At 39.7% G+C, this 21,725-nt stretch overlaps 1 protein-coding gene and 1 pseudogene across 2 annotated transcripts in view; one reads left to right on the top strand and one right to left on the bottom strand.

Annotated features, from left to right (window-relative positions):
* The window catches only part of LOC108288279 (olfactory receptor 2AG1), a 58,394-nt gene that overhangs the window by 1,786 nt on the left and 34,883 nt on the right, over positions 1–21,725 (top strand). The window lies entirely within an intron of this gene.
* LOC108288282 overlaps positions 20,347–21,725 on the bottom strand; it is a 7,573-nt pseudogene continuing 6,194 nt past the window's right edge.

Genomic DNA, 21,725 nt, shown 5'->3' with positions numbered 1-21,725 from the left:
ATATGAAGAGAGAGAGAGATGGACATTCAGGGGGATGCTGACCAGGTAAAGACAGAGACATATAGGGAGAAAGCCATGTGACCTTGAAAGCAGAGATTATGGAATTAAGCAGTTGCAAATCAATAAATGAATACCAAGGATTGCTGGAGGACACCTGAGGCTAAGGGAAAGGCATAAAACGTATTCTTTTTCAGATCCATCAGAGAGCAGGATCCTGCTGCTGACACATCAGTTTCTTTCTTCTAGCCTCTAGAGCCACAAACAATAAATTTCTGTTGTTTTAAGTTTTACAGTTTGTGATAGTTTGTTATAGCAGTTTTAGGAAATGAAATCACTCCTCTTTATGTGTACATATTCAGTAGACAGTATAGTTAGATTTGTCACTCTGTCAGCTTATACGTGACCAAAGAACATTTCTTTCCTAATTTTAATTTTGAAAAGCTTCTCTAATATGAATCAGCAAATATGCAAACAGGAAAAGTCATAAACCTATCAATACATTGACAGATTTATACAAATCACACTTCACAGTTACAGAAATTACAATACCATTCATGTCTTGTTTCTATGGAAACAATTCTCGTAGTTTTCAATTGTCTTTGCAATTAAAAAATTTCACTAAGATATTTTCACCAGAAGGTTTTTTGAGACAAAGTTTTGTTCTTGTTGCCCAGGCTGGAGTGTAATGGTGTGCTCTTGGCTCACTGCAACCGCGCCTCCCAGGTTCAAGCCATCCTTGTGCCTCAGCCTCCCAAGTAACTGGGATTACTGGTGCCAGCCACCACACCCAGCTAATTTTTTTTGTATTTTTAGTAGAGATGAGGTTTCACCAGATTGGCCAGACTGATCTCAAACTCCTGACCATGAATGATCCGCCCACCTCGGCCTCCCAAAGTGCTGGGATTACAGGCGTGAGCCAGTGCGCCTGGCCCACCAGAAAATGTATCATAAATTTCTATTGGCAAAAACTTGTTAAGAGTCTCTTCCTCAGCAAAAATTAGGTAAAATGAAACATTGATCCATTGTTTTAGAAAATGCTTACATTTGGTAAAAACAATTGTAGCATCCAACATCATCCTTTTGACTTTTTCTGGCAATACAAGGCAATCATCTCTTGTCTTTTCTGGTAGTCTTCAAAATTTGATTCTTTTTTTCTATGTCAGTTTCCTTACATTTTGTTTTTGTAGCATTACTACCGGCTTTCTCTGCAATTTCTGTGGGCTGCTGTTAGTAGAACAATTTTTTTTTTTTTAACAACAGTCCAGGGGTCTTTTATTATTATTATTATTTGCACCTATTGTGTCATGAATTCATAGGGACTGGGTTCCAGCAGCTCAGGCTCCTCTCCATTGGCTCTCACAAAGTATGCTTCTCTTGGTGCAGCAGGCTGGCCCATCAGTTGAATCCAGGTACCTTTCTCTTTGGCTCCCTTCTTTTTCTGATCATTTTCTTTCATCCATTCTAGGAGGCTACTTTGTCCCTTAGAGTGTTTAATGTGCTCCACATGCACATTAATTCTCTTGGCAAGAATCTTGCCCTTAACTTTTTTATTTTCCTTTTTACAGCAATGCCAACAGCGTGCTGAGTAACATTATAGACTCTTCCAGTTTTTGCCCTGGTAACACTTGTAAAGCATTTCTTTTTGAACCTTACCCATTCCCTTGATGTCTACAATATCACCTTTTTTATAGATTTCCATACATAGGGCCAACTCCATGTTTTCTAAAAGGTCTGGAGAACATACAACAGGCGTCTCTCCTCTTTTCCTTGTTTTGGTAATTTTGGTGAATTACCAGAATATTGAGGTTCCAGCCAAAAGGAAGTTAAAGCAACAATTTAAACCTTGATGTTCTACTGACTCTGTGTTGTTCAATGCTTAGTCTGGCTCTTTGGAGATACTTTGGTGTTTGATTAGCCTTCTTTGAAACTTCGCATTAATAAAAAAAATGCTCATAAAAGAAAAATCCTGCAAAACTAAAGTTGTTTGTCTTAAATCTAATGTTTAAAAGCAAGGAGATCTTATACAACAGGAGTTGGAGTCATGAAATGTGCCTGAAGTGAGCCTAAAAGCTAATTAAACTCTTATGAATTTTTGTCAAAAGTAATATATGGGAGGCCGATTTCAGAAATAATAAAACTCCAGTTTCCTGCACAGCCAGTTCTGCGTGAATTACTCTTTCTCTGTTGCAATTCCCCTGTCTTGTTAAATCAGCTCTTTCTAGGTAGTGGGCAAGGTGAACCCACTGGGTGGTTACAAATTTGGGGGCTTGTCCAGGATTGCCTGTGTGGCTACCTGCCCATGGTTTTAGTCCCCCTCTGGTGATGGATGCTGATGTTAGCCCAAGCAGCTGCCTAGTTTTTTTGGACTGGGGGCTGACGCTGGTACTGTCTCTATTGACAGGGCACTGCTGACCCAATGCATGGATTTAATTACAATAGAGAAATAGTCCTGGGGAGATGTCCTATAACTGTAACCCAGTCATGGAGTGTCTGTAGCTGTAGCCTCATTACAGGGTGTCTGGCTTGGTGAGTATCCTAGGCACTCATCTGATCTTGTAGTCCCCACCCAGGAACTGACTCAGTTCAAGAAGACAGCTTTGACTCCCTGTGATTTCATATATGACCTGACCAATTAGCACTCCCAGCTCACTAACTTTTCCCCCACCCACGAAGTTGTCCAAACTCTGATCCCCGAATGCTCAGGGAGATTGATTTGAGTAATAATAAAACTGCTTTCCTGTCAAAAAAAAAAAAAGTAATATATGTGGCAGAGTTTGTGTAACTAGTGTTCTCCAAATTAATTTCCACGTATAATACACTATTTTTAGTGAATAAATGTAAAAAGTGATAATTTGAAAATTACATACATATTTTTATAATGCAACAGTAACTGCAGCAATTGCCTAGAACTTAGATTAACAATTTTTTTTTTTTTTTTTTTTTGGTGAGGGTTATTGTATCACTAACATTGCCTAGAATTGTTGTACAAGGTGATGATAAAAATCAGATAGACTTTTAGTTTTATTACTATTTAAACACTTTTTACAGACAATTCACCCCTTATTTCTGCACCCCAGCCAGGCAGCCGACGAAAAAAGATCCCAGCTTCTAAGAGAATTTTTGTCCATAACCTCTACTGGAAGAAGGAGTTGGATCTGCTGACGCCACTGCAGAGAACCTCTAAATGCCTGTATCTTACTCTGCAGGAGCCTCTGTGAAGCAGTGTTTGGGGAGCCAGTTTAGGGGAGTGCAGGAAGGGTTTGGTCAGGGATTTAGTGATGATGATGGGAAGCTATTATTGAGTAAACCCCAAACCAACTTCTGATTCTATCTCTAGAATCCTGAATGTCTAGAAATATCCTAGGAACTGGCTCTTTCTTGACATATATTAATTAATTCCTACCCTCAGAGCAGGGTCTTAACCCTTCTCTGAATCCAGTGTTTTGGGAGGCACTGGACAAAGACACAGCCTATCTCTAGTATCTGATGGAATGATGATCATATTAGGTGATCAGTAAAATGAGTTTTTCAGAGTCACCAGAATATTGAGGATAACAACAAATCAAAACACATCCCAAGTGGAAGCAAGAAGCCTTGTAAGCAATTTAATTTAGAAAAATTAACTCTGGATTTACATGTAACTAAAGTTGAGGTGGTCCAGGGTGATAGAGGGGCAGAATTTGGATAGAATCAGCACAATCCTCTACGGTGACTTCATTCTGGAAACGGTGACTAGCTGTTTCCGATTTGGCTTATTCGCTTCATGTGGTGTTCTTTCCCCTCCCTGCTTTATTTCCTTGTATTATTAGTGAGATGAACTGACTGCTGCTGAAATTATTAGGTCCTTCAAGGTCAGAGAAGGACTCTGACTCATGTATCCCATTTCCTCTCCCCTCCCTTTTATACCCACGCTAGCGCTGTGCTTTTCTAAGTTTGTAAAAAAGTTTACAAATTCATAAAAAAGAAAAAAAAACCTTAAAAGAGAGAAATTTGATTTCTTTGTGTTTCTTGATGACATCACCTTTACTTAGAACAATTATTCATTCTCTCCTTTCTCTTTCATTTGGAAGTTGAGAATTTTAAATTTATTTTAATTTTTTGAGACAGGGGCTTACTCTGTTGCCCAGGCTGGAGTACAGAGGTGAGATCTCTGCTTACTGCAACCTCTGCCTCCTGGACTAAAGGGATCCTTTCATCTCAGCCTCCCAAGTAGTTGGGACTACAGGTATGTGCCATCACACCTGGCTAATTTTTGTATTTTTTGTAGAGATGGGGTCTCACTGTATTGCCCAAGCTGGTCTCAAACTCCTGGGCTCAAGCAATCTTCCCACCTCAGCCCGTCAAAGTGCTAAAATTACAGGTATGAGCCACTACACCTGGCCTGTTATTGATAATTTATTGTGTGGCTAGGCCCATTTCTTGTCACCTAGCTTTCATTACACCTCAACACTAAATATCTCTCTGATTGTGCCTCTCTGACCTTTCCCGTTCTCTATGACCTTTCACTACTGGGTCCAAATCTTTTAAAAAGTCTCTCCAGTTTAGTTCTTCCTATGCATCTGAACTCAAACATGTTACTGACTGTATTATTTGCAAAGCATCTGATTTGTTTTTGCTTTGGGTACTTTCTCTCATCCTCACTGATATATTTCTGCACCACTGGAAATTGGTTCTTTTATTTATTCCCTGCTTATATATTTTGGAAACCTTTGAATCAGATAAAAGTTGGGCAATAGTCACATCAGAGGAGACAGTAGCTATAAACTGGATTCGTTTGGAAGGAGACTTACTGATCATCTAGTCTAAGGGTTCTTAGCCTTTTTTGTGCCTTTTGGCCAAGACTGAGCAATCTTAATCTTCTCAGAATAATGCTTTTAAATGTATGAAAGAAAATACAAAGAATTACAAAGGAAACCAATTATGTTGTTTTCAAAATACTTTTTAAAAATCTACAAATTGGTGACATTGTAATATGTACTATTTAGAATTAGAATCATATCAACTAATACTATTGTGGTTTGCCACCTACATACAAATGGAAGAAAATGCTACATTGCAGTAAAGGTCAATGAAAATAAAGGCATATTTTTTTCCCCATTCAAGTTTATGAACATCCTGAGTTTTATTCATTGACCCCTTGGGTATCAGACCTCCAGACTAAGAACACCGCAGTTATTTTGCAGGTGAGGAAACAGAGAAAAGCCCTTGTGAAAAAAGTTAAGAGAAGTTTTATTCTTGGAAAGAGAAGAACTACATTTGAATTCCAGTATAGCTCAGTAAATATCAAGTCACTACCTTCAACCCCACTCCAGGTTTCTTTCTTTTTGTTTTTTTTGAAATGGAGTTTTGCTCTGTTGCTCAGGCTGGCGTTCAGTGGCATGATCTCAGCTTACTGCAACCTCTGCCTTCTGGGTTCAAGTGATTCTCCTGCTTCAGCCTCCCAAGTAGCTGGGACTACAGGCACCTGCCAGCATACCTGGCTAAGGTTTTTGTATTTTTAGTAGAGACGGGGTTTCACCATGTTGGTCAGGCTGGTCTTGAACTCCTAACCTCAAATGATTTGCTGCCTCAGCCTCCCAAAGTGCTGGGATTACAGACATGAGCCACCGTACCTGGCCTAGGTTTCTTTCATTCATTCAATATCTGTTAAAACTTACTATGCACCAACAATTGAATTAGCTGTTTGGAATTCATTGGATAACTGTTCTTATAAGGTGTATGATCTATAAGGAGTTAAACATTAAACAGATATGTAGAAGTGGATTTACATGCTTAGAAAGGAACAATATAGGTTTTTCTGGAATATATAATGGAGGAAATTTAAGGTATATGTAGTTTAGTGGGTCACAGAAGGCTTTTCTGAGGAAGTGATGGCTAAGTTGGGACCTAAAGATACATAGGAGTAGGCTACATGAAAAAGTAGGGGAAGAGTGTTCTGAATGAAAGAAATGGCATGTTTGAAGGCCCAGAAGAAAAAGTACATGGGACAGCAAAAGAAACTATCGTTAGAGTGAACTGGCGACCAACAGAATGGGAAAAAATTTTTGCAATTTACCCATCTGACAAAGGGCTAATAACCAGAATCTACAAAAAACTTAAACAAATTTACAAGAAAAAAAATCCCATCAAAAAGTGGGTGAAGGATATGAACAGACACTTTTCAAAAGAAGACATTTATGCAGCCAACAAACAGATGAAAAAAAGCTCATCATCACTGGTCATTAGAGAAATGCAAATCAAAACCACATTGAGGTACTGTCCCACTCCAGTTAGAATGGCGATCATTAAAAAATCAGGAGACAACAGATAATGGAGAGGATGTGGAGAAATAGGAACACTTTTACACTGTTGGTGGGAATGTAAATTAGTTCAACCATTGTGGAAGACAGTGTGGCGATTCCTCAAGGATCTAGAACCAGAAATACCATTTGAACCAGCAGTCCCATTATTGGGTATATACCCAAAGAATATACAACATTCTATTATAAAGACACATGCACATGTATGTTTATTGTGGCACTGTTTACAATAGCAAAGACTTGGAACCAACCCAAATGTCCATCAAAGATAGGCTGGATAAGGAAAATGTGGCACATATACACCATGGAATTCTATGCAGCCATAAAAAAGGATGAGTTCATGTTCTTTGCAGGGACATGGATGAAGCTGGAAACCATGATTCTCAGCAAACTGGCACAGGAACAGAAAATCAAACATTGCGTGTTCTCACTTATAAATGGGTGTTGAACAATGAGAACACATGGACACAGGGAGGGGAACATCACACACTGGGGCCGGTTGGGGGGTGGGGGGCTAGGGGAGGGATAGCAGGGGGGTGGTGGGGTTATTGGGGAGGGATAACATTAGGAGAAATACCTAATGTAGATGATGGGGGGGATGGATGCAGCAAACCACCAAGGCACATGTGTACCTATGTAACAAACCTGCACGTTATGCACATGTACCCCAAAACTTAAAATGTAGTTTAAAAAAAAAAACAGAAAAGTTCATGGGAGCCTTTCTGGCCTGAAGAAAAGTTCACTGTGGCTGGAGAAGTGACTGGAAAGGGGTGAGCACTGAGGCTGGATTGAAGCATGAATCCCATTGTGTATAAATTATACTGTAAATTAGTTTAATAATTTCGAACTCTGTCTTTATCATTTTAATAATTTTGAACTCTGTTTTAAAAGGTAGTGGGAAGCCACTGTAGCATTTAAGGTAGAGGAATGACATGATCAGATTTCCATTTTAAATATAGTCACAGGCCTCACATGGCTTTATTGAGCTAAATTCACATACCGTAAGGTTCTTTCATCAGCTTTTGATAAAGTTTGGGTCCTATAAATACGTATTTGTTTTTACCCTGGCTAATGACTTTTACTTGTTACTCTTCCACCGATTCTCTTGTCATTTATTCATTCCTACCATCCATTTAAGATATTTAGATTAGCTTTATTTAAATATTTTGTTAATCCTATTGTTAAAACCCTTCTGTAACAATAATTAATACACGTTTTAAACCCCTGCACTTCTAAGTGGCCCAGTACCTTTACCGTTTGCTCTTGATCTCTACTAAACCCAGTCATATTTTAGCATTGGGTATTTTGTTCGTTTAAGGATAAGCAAACGAATTTTTAAAAAAGACTGGGCGTGGTATGGGTCACGCCTATAATCCCAGCATTTTGGGGGGCTGAGGTGGGCGGATCACCTGAGGTTCGGAGTTCAAGACCAGCCTGACCAACATGGAGAAACTCCATCTCTACTAAAAATACAAAATTAGCTGGGCGTGGTGGTGCATGCCTGTAATCCCAGCTACTCAGGAGGCTGAGGCAGGAGAATCACTTGAACCTGGGAGGCAGAAGTTGCGTGAGCTGAGATTGTGCCGTTACATTCCAGCCTGGGCAACAAGAGAGAAACTCCATCTCAAGAAAACAAAACAAAACAAAAAAACAGACTTGCCCTGTTCATGTCTTTAGAATATGTATTTTAATAAAAAAGTACTTTCTGTTTAAGAATTATTTATCACAGATTTGTAAAATTCTTTGTTTAGCTTAATTCTATACTATAAAACTGAAATGGTAACCTGTATGAAATCAGTTGAAATTTACATTTCAAATTTATGCACATATTTTGTGGCCCAAGTCATGTATGCACCTCTTATAACTGACAAAGGGCTTGTTGACAGAATATGTAAAGAAGTCCTATAAAATCAACACAAGATAAAAATGGGTGAAAAACTTGAGCAGGGATTTTATAAAAGTGAATATTCAAATAGTCAAAAAAGGACAAAAATGTAAAATTTCATTATTAAGGAAATGCATATTAAAACTATGTTGAAATAGTACTATGTACTCCAGAATGGCTAAAGTTAAAAAGACTATCTGATAAAATTAAGTCTTATTGAGTATGAGAAGCAACTGGAATTCTTGTACATTTCTGATAAAGGCATAAATTGTAACACACTCTTTGAAAGCTGGTTGGTACTCTACAGAAGTTGAAAATGTATATATGCTATGACCCAGAAATCCTAGTCCAAGTATATACACACATACCTAATGGAAATGTGTATATATGTGCACCAGAAGACATGCAGCAATGCTTATAGCAAAACAGTTAAAACATTCCCAAGGTGGAAGTTTAATACTGACAAATAAAGGTCCCCCGAAAAAATCTACCTCCTACTCCCCTGAACCTGTGAATGTTACTTCATATGGCAAAAATAACTTTGCAGATGTGATTAAATTAACAATCTTGAGATGGGAGATTATCCTGGATTATCCAGGTGGGCCCAGTGTAATCACAATCATCCTTATAAGAAGGAGGCAGTAGGGTCAAACATTGGTGTGAGGCACCGAAAAACTTGACTTCTCGTTGCTGACTTTGAAGATGGAAGAAGGTCATGAGTCAAGGAAGGTAGAAGCAGAAAAGGAAAAAAAAAAAAAGAATTTTCCCTGAGTGTCTTTGGAAGGTATGAAGCTCTGCCAATAACCTTGTTTTTAGTTCCATAAGTCCTAATTTTAGACTTTGACCTCCAGAACTGTAAGATAAATCTGTTTCATTGTTTTTAGCCACCAAGGTTGTGATAATTTGTAATTATAGTAGGAAGAGGAAACGAACACAGTGGGTTACACATTGTGCCTGTCAGAATACATCACACATAATAGGTACTCCATGAGTGTGTATTGAATGAATGGCCAAGCTTCCAACATGTCTGATTCTTAATTTTGATGGAGAAATTTTCAAATAGATAAAGGTGTTTTTGTCTGTGAGAATTCAAGATCGATGTGGTGTGGTGTGACCAGGCATTTTTCTTGTCTCTCTCCTGCTAATCTTCCAAACCTCAGCTTTTCCAGACCAAGGTCCTGGAGGTGAAGTGAACAGAGCATGGGCTTTGAACTCATCAGGCAACAAAATTGAAGATGAGGATGTAGATAAAAATGTCATTATCAGGGCTTCTCCTTAGTCTATTGGAGGCATTCATTTGTCTGGAGGGAGTTAGAATTTTGTCCAAAAATATAAGACTGAGGTAATATTAGTCGTTTGACATCCAAATGGATTATGCCATGCATCAACTTTAGGATTCATTCACAGAAATGTAGCACATCATGGTTAGGCAGAAGGAGGCTTAATTTTACAAAGATACCTTGAATTTTTGTGTGGTTTAGATACTGGATTGAAACCCAGTGGACTGTCCTAGGCCTGCAATAGCAAAATGAGTTGATTCAACAATAAGGTAGTGTGGACTGCTGGACCAACTTGCATGCTGGAGGATGTGGCAATCAACTCAGGGTTCTGCAGACAGCAAAATTTTTCTTAACAGCCTTAGCAACTCAGGAACATTGTCCCTATAAAAAGTACAGACCCCATGTGAACCAGCCAATTCAGCCGCCGTGTTCTACAGAATGTTGAATAATTAGGTGCCCCAGAGACCAGCAGATGGAGCTGCCACAACATAAAAACCAGCCTGAGGCTATATTTCCTTCTCTGTGGCAGGGGATTGCATAACCACAGTCTCTCCATCATACACTGGGGAGAGAAGCAAGGGAAGTAGAGGCTTTCTGAGTTATCATTATTTTATCCAATAGAAATAATAATTTCTGAAGGTATATTTATATTGTCAGGTTAGACTAAATTAAAATTAGATTGAACTAATTTTTTTTTTTCTCCTGCTAATCTGTAGATAGGGATTTGAGAGGGATATCAGATTATAGACTAAAATAAAGACAGTAAAATGTTTCTGTACATCATCTGGGGTGTAGTGTAAGCCTTAGAATCATCCCCAATTGCCCTACTGCAAGGTCATTGAGAGTTTTCCTTGGATAAGGTTGCCAGAAAAGGAAAGAGATCACAGAAAGAGCAAGAGATCACAGAAGTGCATATCAATTTACCTTTTTTTGCTTCCTTTCTCCTCTCTTTCTTATCCATGTTTCCTGATCTGCCTTTGAGTCTGGGAAGTTGGAGGGAATTTGAACTTCAATCCATAACCCTCTGTCTCCTACATGATCCATGCTTCTCTTTGTTTTGGAGAATGCTCTTCAAGCAGGAAAGTTTCCAATAAATAGCTCCATTCAGTAAATGTTTACTAAAGGTTTGATAAGTGGGAGGCCTATAGTAAATACAGGATATATAAAGAAGAGAAAGTTGGCCCTCGCCTGCACACAGGGGAGCAGGGGAAATACACATTTTTTTCTTTATTTGAAAATTATTTGTACAGATGGAGTCTTGCTCCGTTGCCCAGACTGGTCTTAAAACTCCTGACCTCAAGTGACTCTCCTGTCCCAGCCTTCCAAAGCGCTGGAATTACAGGTGAGAGCCATCATGCCCAGAGGAAATATGCATTTAAACAAATAATTTTTCTAAGTACTATGGTTGAAGAAAAAGGAGATGAGATTAACATTTTTTTTTTTTAGATGGGGTTTCACCATGTTGGCCAGAGTGGTCTTGAACTCCTGATCTCAAGTGAGCCACCTGCCTTAGCCTCCCAAAGCTTTGAGATTGCAGGCATGAGCCACCATGCTTGGCTGAGACTAACTTTTATGTTGCTTGTATCTAGGCCCATGTCTGTGAAGGTGTCCCTGACATCTAATCAGTTATTTCTCAATTTTGCCAAATATTCCACCTTGCATTTCCATGTCATTAATTATATTTATTCTACCTTCTATTCACACTTTTTGTTTTTGAAATGGAGTCTCCCTCTTGTTGCCCAGTCTTGAGTGGCATGATCTTGGCTCACTGCAGCCTCCACCTCCCAGTTCAAGTGATTCTCCCGCCTCAGCCTCCTGAGTAGCTGGGATTACAGGCACCTGGCACCACGCCTGGCTAATTTTTGTATTTTTAGTAGAGACAGCATGAGCCACTGCACTAGACCTGCTCACATTTCTTTCCACCAGCTTTTGTACATCTTTGGAAGAATTTCTATGTCTGAATTACTTAGTAAAGCTGTGGGTCCTGTCCTGGCAAAATTGTAGATACACAGGAAATGTGGAATGGAAAACTGTCACACTCAAGCTGTGCAAAGATGTATGTTCAGGCCGGGCGTGGTGGCTCATGCCTGTAATCCCAGCATTTTGGGAGTACAAGGCCGGCGAATCACCTGAGGTCAGGAGTTCGAGACCAGCCTGGGCAACATGGCAAAACCCTGTCTCTACTAAAATACAAAAATTAGCCAGGCATAGTGGCATGCACCTGTAATCTCAGCTACTTGGGAGGCTGACATAGGAGAATCACTTGAACCCAGGAGGCAGAGGTTGCAGTGAGCCAAGATTGTGCCACTACACTCCAGCCTGGGTGACAGAATGAGACTCTGTCTCAAAAACAAAACAAAACAAAACAAAAAAACCCAAAAAAACATGCTTAAAGCTCTATGTTAACTGCAGTGCCATTTATGAGTCAAATTTAGGAGTATGTGTATTGTACATTGCCATGGATGCAAAATTCTATGTTTTTTCCTATGTGTCCATATGCCTAGAAGGATAATCATAAAAATGTTCACAGAAGTTGATCTGAAAGACAGGATTTTGGGCATTTTTGATTTTATCTTTTTATGTTTTTCCACATTTTTGAATTTTTCAATAAATGTAATTTTATACAAAATAACAAAGTGTTTCAAAACTTTCATCAAAATTTCATTCATTTTCTTTCTCCTACTTAATTCTTAAAACACTTCATTTCACAGTGGTTCTCCACTGGGGCAATGCCAATGTTTCAGGGACTTTTGACAATGCCTAGGGACATTTATATTGCCATAACTGTGAGTAGTGGCACTAGCATTTAATGGATAGAGGCCAGAGGTGCTGCTAGACATCCTATAATGCACAGGCGAGTTTCCCACAATAAATTATGACTCTAAATGCTAACTGTGCTCTAGTTGGGAAATCTCAGAATTCATTACCCTGATAGGCTCTTTATCACCATCTGGTGGTGAGAGAAGTGCCTGCAACTTCAATGTAATTTTAGCTGGAAGCCAAACTAGGGCCTCAGAAAAAAGTTAGGAGGCCATAAGAAGCGCAGCTCTAGTTAGAAAGGGAGGCAGAAACAGAGCAAGTTAATTCATGGCTGAGAGGGTCTGTGATGCTCTTACGAAGACCAGTAGTTGCTCTTGACGCTGCCATTCTGTATCTATGAACCCTACATTATGATTTCCGTTTTCCAGCCGCACTGGGATTCCAGAGACTCAGAAGAACTAAGTTAGATGCTGAGGCAGAAGAGGCTTTGGGAAAACTTTATGGATTTAAAGTGTGGCTGATGTATGGGTGTAAACTCTACTTGCATCCATAGGCGCCTCCCCAGTACATAGGATGATAAAGCTTTAGCTCTGCCAGGAACAAGTCTAGATCACATGTGGGACCAAGGCAAGGCTCCTTGTTTTGGCTTAATGTAACTGTTACTTCTATTTCACTTCTACTAAGGGATGCATTTGCAAGGCCTAGGCTTCATTTCTTGACTCCACCCCACCTATCCCCAATTTGAAAGCCATGTAGAAGAAATATCTGTTCTTACCTGCTTATCAGTTTTACTTCTTTTATTTTTATCCACCAGTTTTCTGTTTTCTAATGATCACTTAATAATGAATTGCCCATCTGGCAGCTATGTCTCATGCTCCTCTCTGCTCCTCTCAAGAGGGCTGTGGGCCACTTTCCTGCCTGCTGGTCACTTCTGAAAGGTCTGCATTCTCTCACTCCTTGAAAGGATGCTGCTTTCTTCCTACACATGTTGGGAAGAGGAGATTGTTATACAGCCCTCATTTTCATTTTGCACTACTTCTTTACTATTCACCACCCCGTTGTTCAAATCTATCTGAACATCGCAATATCTACTAATGCCTTGAAGCATGTTGCAGCTTGATTTCCCCAAGAGCAGATGGCGAAACAATGTGGAGGGCAAGATGTTTATTAGGGATCAACACCTGTGAAGAAAAGGGGCAAAAGTAGGATTTGGCAGAGAAAGAAATTGAGCTATGATGCAGGTCTTACAAACCTTCTCTGAACCTGGTGGAGAGCTCTGTTGAGTGAAGACTAACAGAGCATCCTGTGTCAGGCTAAAATGGCTGGGTCTTTTTTACCATTCTGCTTCAGCGTCTGGATACAGGCTACACCAGGAAGGGCATGGCCTCAGGTGAAGGGCCTCTCTGCAATTGAGGTAGATTGGGAAGATCTGACAGCTGAAGCCTGGCTGCTTACTTCACTCCCCTCAGCTGGGCAGCAAGTCTTCTCTTGAAGGAGGATCTGGGTGGCACAGTTCCATGTCTTCACAGAGGAGTGGATGGGATTTACAATGTACTGCAAAATAAACATGATTGTTCCCATGGCTCAAAAGAAAATCACCAAAGATACATAAACTATCAGGTAGTTTGTTCCTGGTTTACATCTTTTCCAATTTGGATTAAATGCAAATTCCTTGAATTTCATTAGAAATAACAATGTTATTTGATAACTGTTGCCTCTGGAACCCACAATAACACTCTAATTCTGTGCGGGCCTACTCACATATCTTCCCTCCGTTCGTCACCCCTTTGTTGAGGTTTATGTTTTAATTATATTTTATTTTAAAAATCCTATTAAGAGAAAATAAAATATAGATACAGGAAACAATAAAGCAAGCACATTTATAACTGCTGCTTCAGTTAAAATAAAGAACTTGGACTGGCCTGGCGTGGTGGCTCAGACCTGTGATCCCAGCACTTTAGTGAGGCTGAGGCAGGCAGATCACCTGAGGTCAGGAGCTCGAGATCAGCCTGGCCAATATAGTAAAACCTCATCTCTACTAAAAAATATAAAAATTAGCTGGGAGTGGTGAAAGGTGCCTGTAATCCCAGCTACTCAGGAGGCTGAAACAGGAGAATTGCTTGGGCCAGAGAGGTTGCAGTGAGCCAAGATCGCACCACTGCACTCCAACCTAGGTGACAGAGCAGAACTTGGACCCTCTTCTTCAGGACCTTACAATTAAGATGGAGTGTAGCCATAACTACATTTCAGTATAATGGCAATAATAATGTTAATAAATGCTATCGTTACTTCTATTAACATGACTTTTGCTGCGGTTATTGCTGCTTCTGCTGCTGTTGGCAATGCTACTACCTAACATTATTGGCACATGTACCATGTTTCAGGCATATATATTATTTCAAGTTATTCTTAACACTTCACTGAGGTTGCACTATTTTATATATGAAGGAAATGAAACAGAGACAGATAAACTAACCCATCCAAGTTCCCACATGTGGTAAACAGTGGAGGCCCTTTGCATACCTAATAGCCTAGCTTCCAAGTTTGTGCTTTTAATGACCACTGCCGGCTGACATTCTCTAACTCTCAACACTTGGCTTATACCTGCTTCTTCATCTTGAATTACCTTCTCCTTCTTGCTTCCTCTCTCTCTTTTTACCCTTCGACCAACATTTCTGCTTTCCCCCACCCACTACCCCAGCTCTGGTGACAAACATTCTACTTTCTTTCTTTTTTCTTTTGCTTTTTTTATGTTTTTGAGACAAATCGCCATGTGCCACCCAGGCTGGAGTGCAGTGGTGCTATCTCTGCTCACTGCAACCTCTGCCTCCCAGGTTCAAGTGATTCCCTTGCCTCTCTTCTCGAGTAGCTAGGATTACAGGCACCTGCCACAACACTGTGCTAATTTTTGTGTTTTTAGTAGAGACGAGGTTTTACCATGGTGCCCAGGCTGGTCTGCAACTCCTGACCTCTTGTGATCCATCAGTCTCAGCTTCCCAAAGTTCTGGGATTATAGGCGTGAGGCACTGTGCCCAGGCACAAACATTCTCCTTTCTACCTCTATGATTTCAAAGTTAGATGCCACATGTAAGTGAGTAACTCACAACTTGTTCATGTGATTTGATGTTGTTCTAGAATCCATCACCCTGCTAGCCCCTTTTCTACAGGCCTTGTGACTCCTTCTTTCTCTCTGTACTTGGCTCTCTGCCTTAACTGACTGGAACATCCCTGTATCTACTGAAGTGATCTCCAATTCCCATGTCTATGGAGACATGGTCCCACTTGCAATGACTCTGACCCATTCCACTGACCGTGGGAACCCTATTCCTGCCAACCTCATAACTCTGGCCACCTCATCCTGTGAGCTGCACCTGGACCCAGTGTCTCTCCCAACCCTTTTATTTATTGGTTTCACAAAACAATTTGTTAATAGATGATGTTTTCATTTTGAATTCCTTGTACCATGGTGATTAGTAGATCAGTAAATAAATTTGATAATCATGCAATCTTAGAACTAGAAAGACTGGTCTAATTTTTTTACAGAGTGAGGATTTTGAATGCAGGTGTTTCCCTTCTTGATGATCTCATGCCTCCTGACTCCTGAGGTCTCCTGCCCCAGTGCTGCCCAACCCACTGACACTGTAATCCTCTCCAACAGTAACCCCACCTTGGTGGCAGCGCTACTGTCTCCAGTCTATCCCAGAAATCTCCATCTCTACGTAGTCATCTTTGCTTTATCTCAATTTACCTCTTTCCCATTTTTTTTTGTGTGATATCTTGAGAACAGCCTCTGAATCTCATTTAATAACCATGCAGCTTAAAATCCTGAGGAATTTATCAAAGACTTTTGAAATTTTACACACACTAATTTTGGTTTGAAAGTCAAGGTTAACATACATGTGATACCTTGTTAAAAATGTTTAATTCACACATAATATTTGTACATGTTTATGCAGTACAGAGTGAGATTTTTAAAAACTTTTATTCAGGTTCAGGGTTACACATGCAGATTTGTTATACAGGCAAACTCATGTCATGAGAGCTTCTTGTACAGATTATTTCATCACCCAGGTACTAAGCCTAGGTGATGACAACTGCAGGCTGGCATTCGCTAACTCTCAACATTTGGCTTATACCTGCTTCTTCATCTTTCTGATCCTCTTCTTCCTCCCACCCTCCACCCTCAAGTAGGCCCCAGTGTCTGTTGTTGCCCTCTTTGTGTCCATGAGTTCTCATCATTTAGCTCCCACTTATAAGTGAAAATGTGCAGTGTTTATTTTTCTGTTCCTGCATTAGTTTGCTAAGGACAATGGTCTCCAGCTCCATCCATGCTCCTGCAAAACACATAATCTTGTTATTTTTTATGGCTGCATATTCCCTGGTGTATATGCAGAGTGAGATTTTGGTACATGTATATAATGTGTAATGATTAGATCAGGGTAATTAGCATGTCTTTCGCCTTAAACATTTATCATTTCTTTATGTTAAGAACATTAAAATCTTTTCTTCTCACTGTTTGAAAATATGCAATGAATTATTATTAACTATAGTCACCCTCCAGAACTATAGGACCATAAAACTTATTCCTCCTATCTAGCTGTAATTTTGTATATTTTTTTTTTTTTTTTAGATGGAAGTGGTGCAATCTTGGTGCACTACAACCCTGCCTCCTGGGTTCAAGCAATTCTCCTGCCTCGGTCTCCCAAGTAGCTGGGATTATAGGCATGCACCACTATGCTTGGCTAATTTTAAAAATATTTTTAGTAGAGAGAGGGTTTCACCATGTTGGCCAGGCTGGTCTCAAACTACTGACCACATGATCCACATGCCTCATGCTGGGATTACAGGCGTGAGCCACTGTGGCCAGCAATTTTGTATTCTTTAACCAACCTCTCCCTATCCCTTTTCTAGCCTTTCCCTTCCCAGCCTCTAGTAACCACTCCATTTAATTCTATGAGAGCAACTCTTAGTCCTGACCTATGAGTGAGAACATGTGTTATCTATCTTCTTTTTTTTTCTTTTTTTTTTGAGACTGAGTCTGGCTCCATCACCCAGACTGGAGTGCATGGTGTGATCTCGGCTCACTGCAACCTCTTCCTCCTGGGTTCAAGCAATTCTCCTGCCTCAGCCTCCCGAGTAGCTGGAATTACAGGCACCTGCCACCACGCCTGGCTAATTTTTTTGTATTTTTAATAGAGACGGGATTTCACTATGTTTGCCAGACTGGCCTCAACTCCTGACCTCAGGCAATCCTCCTGCCTTGGCCTCCCAAAGTGCCAGGATTACAGGTGCGAGCTGCTGCGCCTGGCCAAACATGTTATTTCTTTCTTTCTATGCTTGGCTTATTTCACTTTAGTTAAAGACTTTTACAAATTCATCAAACAAACAGAAAAAACATTCTGAAAATATTAATTGAACACTGAACAGTTTTTAAGGATACAGTGATGTGAAAGACAGCCACCATGCAGGACAGGGGTTCTGCTTCCAACATGTTTCAATTTTATTGTTTTAGGATATCCTTCCAACTCTCACTAACATTATTTTCTAGAGAATAAAAGAAAAACTATACTCTTCAAAAGGTAGAGGCATCACACTACCTGACTTCGAACTATACCACAAGGCTACAGTAATCAAAACAGCATGATACTGGTACCAAAACAGAGATATAGAGCAATGAAACACAACAGAGGCCTCTGAAGTAATGCTACACATCTACAACCATTTGATCTTTGACAAGCCTGACAAAAACAATGGGGAAAGGATTCCCTATTTAATAAATGGTGTTGGGAAAACTGGCTAGCCATATGCAGAAAGCCGAAACTGGATCCCTTCCTTTTACCTTATACAAAAACTAACTCCAGATGGATTAAATATTTAAACGTAAGACCTAACACGATAAAAACCCTAGAAGAAAACCTAGGCAATACCATTCAGGACATAGGCATGGGCAAGGACTTAATGATTAAAACACCAAAAGCAATGGCAACAAAAGCAAAAATAAACAAATGAGATCTAATTAAACTAAAGAACTGCACAGCAAAAGAAACCATAATTAGAAAGAATGTTTTTCAAAAAAAAAAAAACAACACGTTTCCTTTGTAATTTTTCTATCCTCAATTTTTTTTGGAGGGATTAGTCATTTGACCTGACGTTGAGAATATGCTGGAAGCCCTTTGAGAGGACAAAGGAGATACGGTTAGCATTTCTATCTCCAAGCTCTGAAGATCCAAGTCATTTGGCTACTGCTTCCTGGACTGTCTATTTTCATTGTTTATGAAAGATAGAGTACACCTGTAAATGGAAGCCAATGGGTGCATTTATGTCCAACATGAAGAGATTTTCTTCTTTGCACCAGGATTCCTTTAGATCATCAACTTTGAGAACCTAGCATAAGGTATAGGTTTGCAGAAGGGTGATTTCCTTCACTTATGAGGCCCTGGTTGGATTCAGAGTGTTCTTCATTTTTATTCTAATTATGAACTTATGGCTCAAATGGTGTGAAGAAGAGTCACAAATATGCCCGATGTGGAGGAAAGCATTTCATTGCACTTTTATGTATAAAAATAAATTTCTTATTGAAATATTAGAACCCAGTTAAGTGTAGTAGGATATTTGTAAAAACTGTATGCTTTTTTTTTTTTTTTTTTTAAACATGTATTCTCGCTCTATCGCCCAGGCTGGAGTGCAGTGGCACATTCTCGGCTCACTGCAAACTATGCCTTCTGGGTTCAAGCCATTCTCCTGCTTCAGCCTCCCAAGTAACTGGGATTATAGGTACCTACCACCATGCCTGGCTAACTTTTGTATTTTTAGTAGAGACGGGGTTTCACCGTACTGGCTAGGCTGGTCCCAAATTCCTGACATTAGGTGATCTGTCCGCCCCAGCATCCCAAACTGCTGGGATTACAGGCATGAGCTACTGTATCTGGCCTTAAACCTGTATACTTTTGATATTTTCCTTTAAGTAATCAGTTCAAAATAATCAAGGAATCATTTAAAAATAGCTAATCTAATTGAACCTTGTCCACAGACTTCATTAAAATGGTACATTTTATCTGGTCATCATAAATTTTGCTCCAAAAGCCAATTCTCAGACTTGTACATCAAGTTGTACACCAACACCAAGCTTTGAAAAGCAAAGCTTTGTGACTTTTTTTTGTCTTAGCTTGCATAGGGAATTGTCAATATATCAAGGAAGAACAGGGTGGAGGTTAAGTGAGAAAAACAATTATTTGATTTCTACTTCCCATATTTGCTTGACAATGTTTCCTGATTTGATGATGTCTCTATCTTGGTCAAGTCTCTGATTTATTCTTTCCAAGAACAGAATATGCATAAATATTGCTATGCTTGGGAATCATGAACGTTCCATGAATGTTTTTATATTTAAAGATTAATAAGTTTTTCTTGAAACTTTAGAGTGGGAAAACGATCCACTAAAAAATTGAAAAGTCTGGCAATGTCTCGTGCCTGTAATCCCAGCACTTTGGAAGGCTGCGGTGTGTGGATCACTTGAGGTCAGGAGTTCTAGACCAGCGTGACCAACATAGTGAAACCCTGTCACTGCTAAGCATACAAAAAAAAAAGGAGTGGTGGCGTGTGCCTGTAGTCCCAGCTACTTGGGAGGCTGAGGCAGGAGAATCGCTTGAACCCAGGAGGTGGAGGTTGCAGTGAGCCAGTTTATAGCTTACAGTCAAGACATGTATATTGGCTGAAATACTGATACAGTTATTCTATAGAAATTTGTTGCAGCCTCAAATGATTTTGATTTTCCTCTGTTAAAATGACTTTCTCTGAGACTTAAATATTTAAAAATAAAAAAGCAATATCTAGAATAATAGTTTAAGCTATGAAACAGGTTTCTAAAATAATGTTATTTGATTTCGTTATATATTAACAGATTTTAGTTAGTTGTTTTTAAACTAGAGGAATCAAAACAGAGAGAAATGAAATCCTTTTACTGGAAATGTTCATCTCTTAATGTGTTAATTGATTGATTTTTACTCATTTTATTTTAAAAATGGAAATGATGAAGGTTCTAACTGTAAGTAGTTGTTTTGGGTTTTTCAGATATACTGCCTCTTTTCTTCAGATACTGGGGGTCTTTTGTGGTCACTGAGCATTATTGTTTCTTCAAGTCTTCAAGCACGTCCTGCTTTGTGATTTTGGCCCATGCATTAGGGATTTTACCTTTACCTGTAAATTTTTTTCTGATATTTGTCTTCTGGCTTTGATCTGAAGTGAGAGACAAACCATTTCCAGTACAGCTGGATGGAGGTATCTGGAGTGATGCTCCACGTGGCATAATCCCCTCCTGCTTGTCGATAATTCTTAAATGGGAAATTCCTGCCATCCCGAAGAACCATCAAACAATCACTTGCCACCAAACTAGTATAGCAATCAATGACAAAATGGTCTGTTTCATACCATTCCTCCCCATTGACAGCCTGAGGACGGTGGAAGGGAACACTATGGTCTCCTTCATGTGTAGGAATTGTGTTTGTACAAATTGCTCCACAGCTGGGACATTGTTTCCAGCAGCCACGGAGATGTTCAGAGAACATTTTCTTAATTCTAGAAACCATTGTTTCCATGGGCATACTTGAATAATTCTGTTCTGTTTTCTTCATTGTAAGATCAAGAGCTGCACTCATGGCTTCTTTAAGAAATTCAGTATGTTTTATCTCCTGATGTTCGATGCTTATCAAGTGTCTTCATGGGAAAATCAAGTTGCACCGCAGGCGAGCACAGAATAAATCCAACCACCCAGATGCAGTGCTGCTTTTATCTTTAGCTACTTATGTGGATTCATGAATGGCAGAGAGGATGATATTCTTGGTATCAATTAAGCTTTTTTCAAAAAAAGTCTTCATTTTTTCATCTCCATTGTCTGAACAATATCTTTTAATATGATTTTTTATGTAACTCCTAACAAATGATTCTGAATTATGAAGGTATTCCCAGTAATTATCAAAGTTTTCTTCTTCTGCCAGAGAGACAAGAATGTGTTCCTCCAGGTTAGTCCTGTTTCCATTGAATGCAGGGCAGGTAGCTCACATGTCCCCCCGAATTTTAATGGTCATTTCCCCCCATATGGTAGTGGAGACCGCAGGAGTGAGCTTATACCACAGAACATCAACAAATGTTTTGATGGAGGTTGCTCCTTGACAGGAGATCTTAAAACTTGTGAAGAAATCATCTTTCTTACTTTCTAGATAACTTACAGGATCATTTGCTCTCTTGAATGCCCTCTGCATTTCCTTAAAACATGTATATTGGTTGAAATATACATGTCTTAGGCCGGGCGCGGTGGCTCAAGCCTGTAATCCCAGCACTTTGGGAGGCCGAGGCGGGTGGATCACAAGGTCAAGAGATCGAGACCATCCTGGTCAACGCGGTGAAACCCCGTCTCTACTAAAACTACAAAAAATTAGCTGGGCATGGTGGCGCGTGCCTGTAATCCCAGCTACTCAGGAGGCTGAGACAGGAGAATTGCCTGAA

This window comes from Cebus imitator, unplaced genomic scaffold, assembly GCF_001604975.1.
Source record: "Cebus imitator isolate Cc_AM_T3 unplaced genomic scaffold, Cebus_imitator-1.0 Scaffold370, whole genome shotgun sequence".
NCBI lineage: Eukaryota > Metazoa > Chordata > Mammalia > Primates > Cebidae > Cebus > Cebus imitator.
The sequence above is the reverse complement of the archived record's forward strand: the minus strand, read 5'-3'. Positions and strand labels throughout refer to the sequence as shown.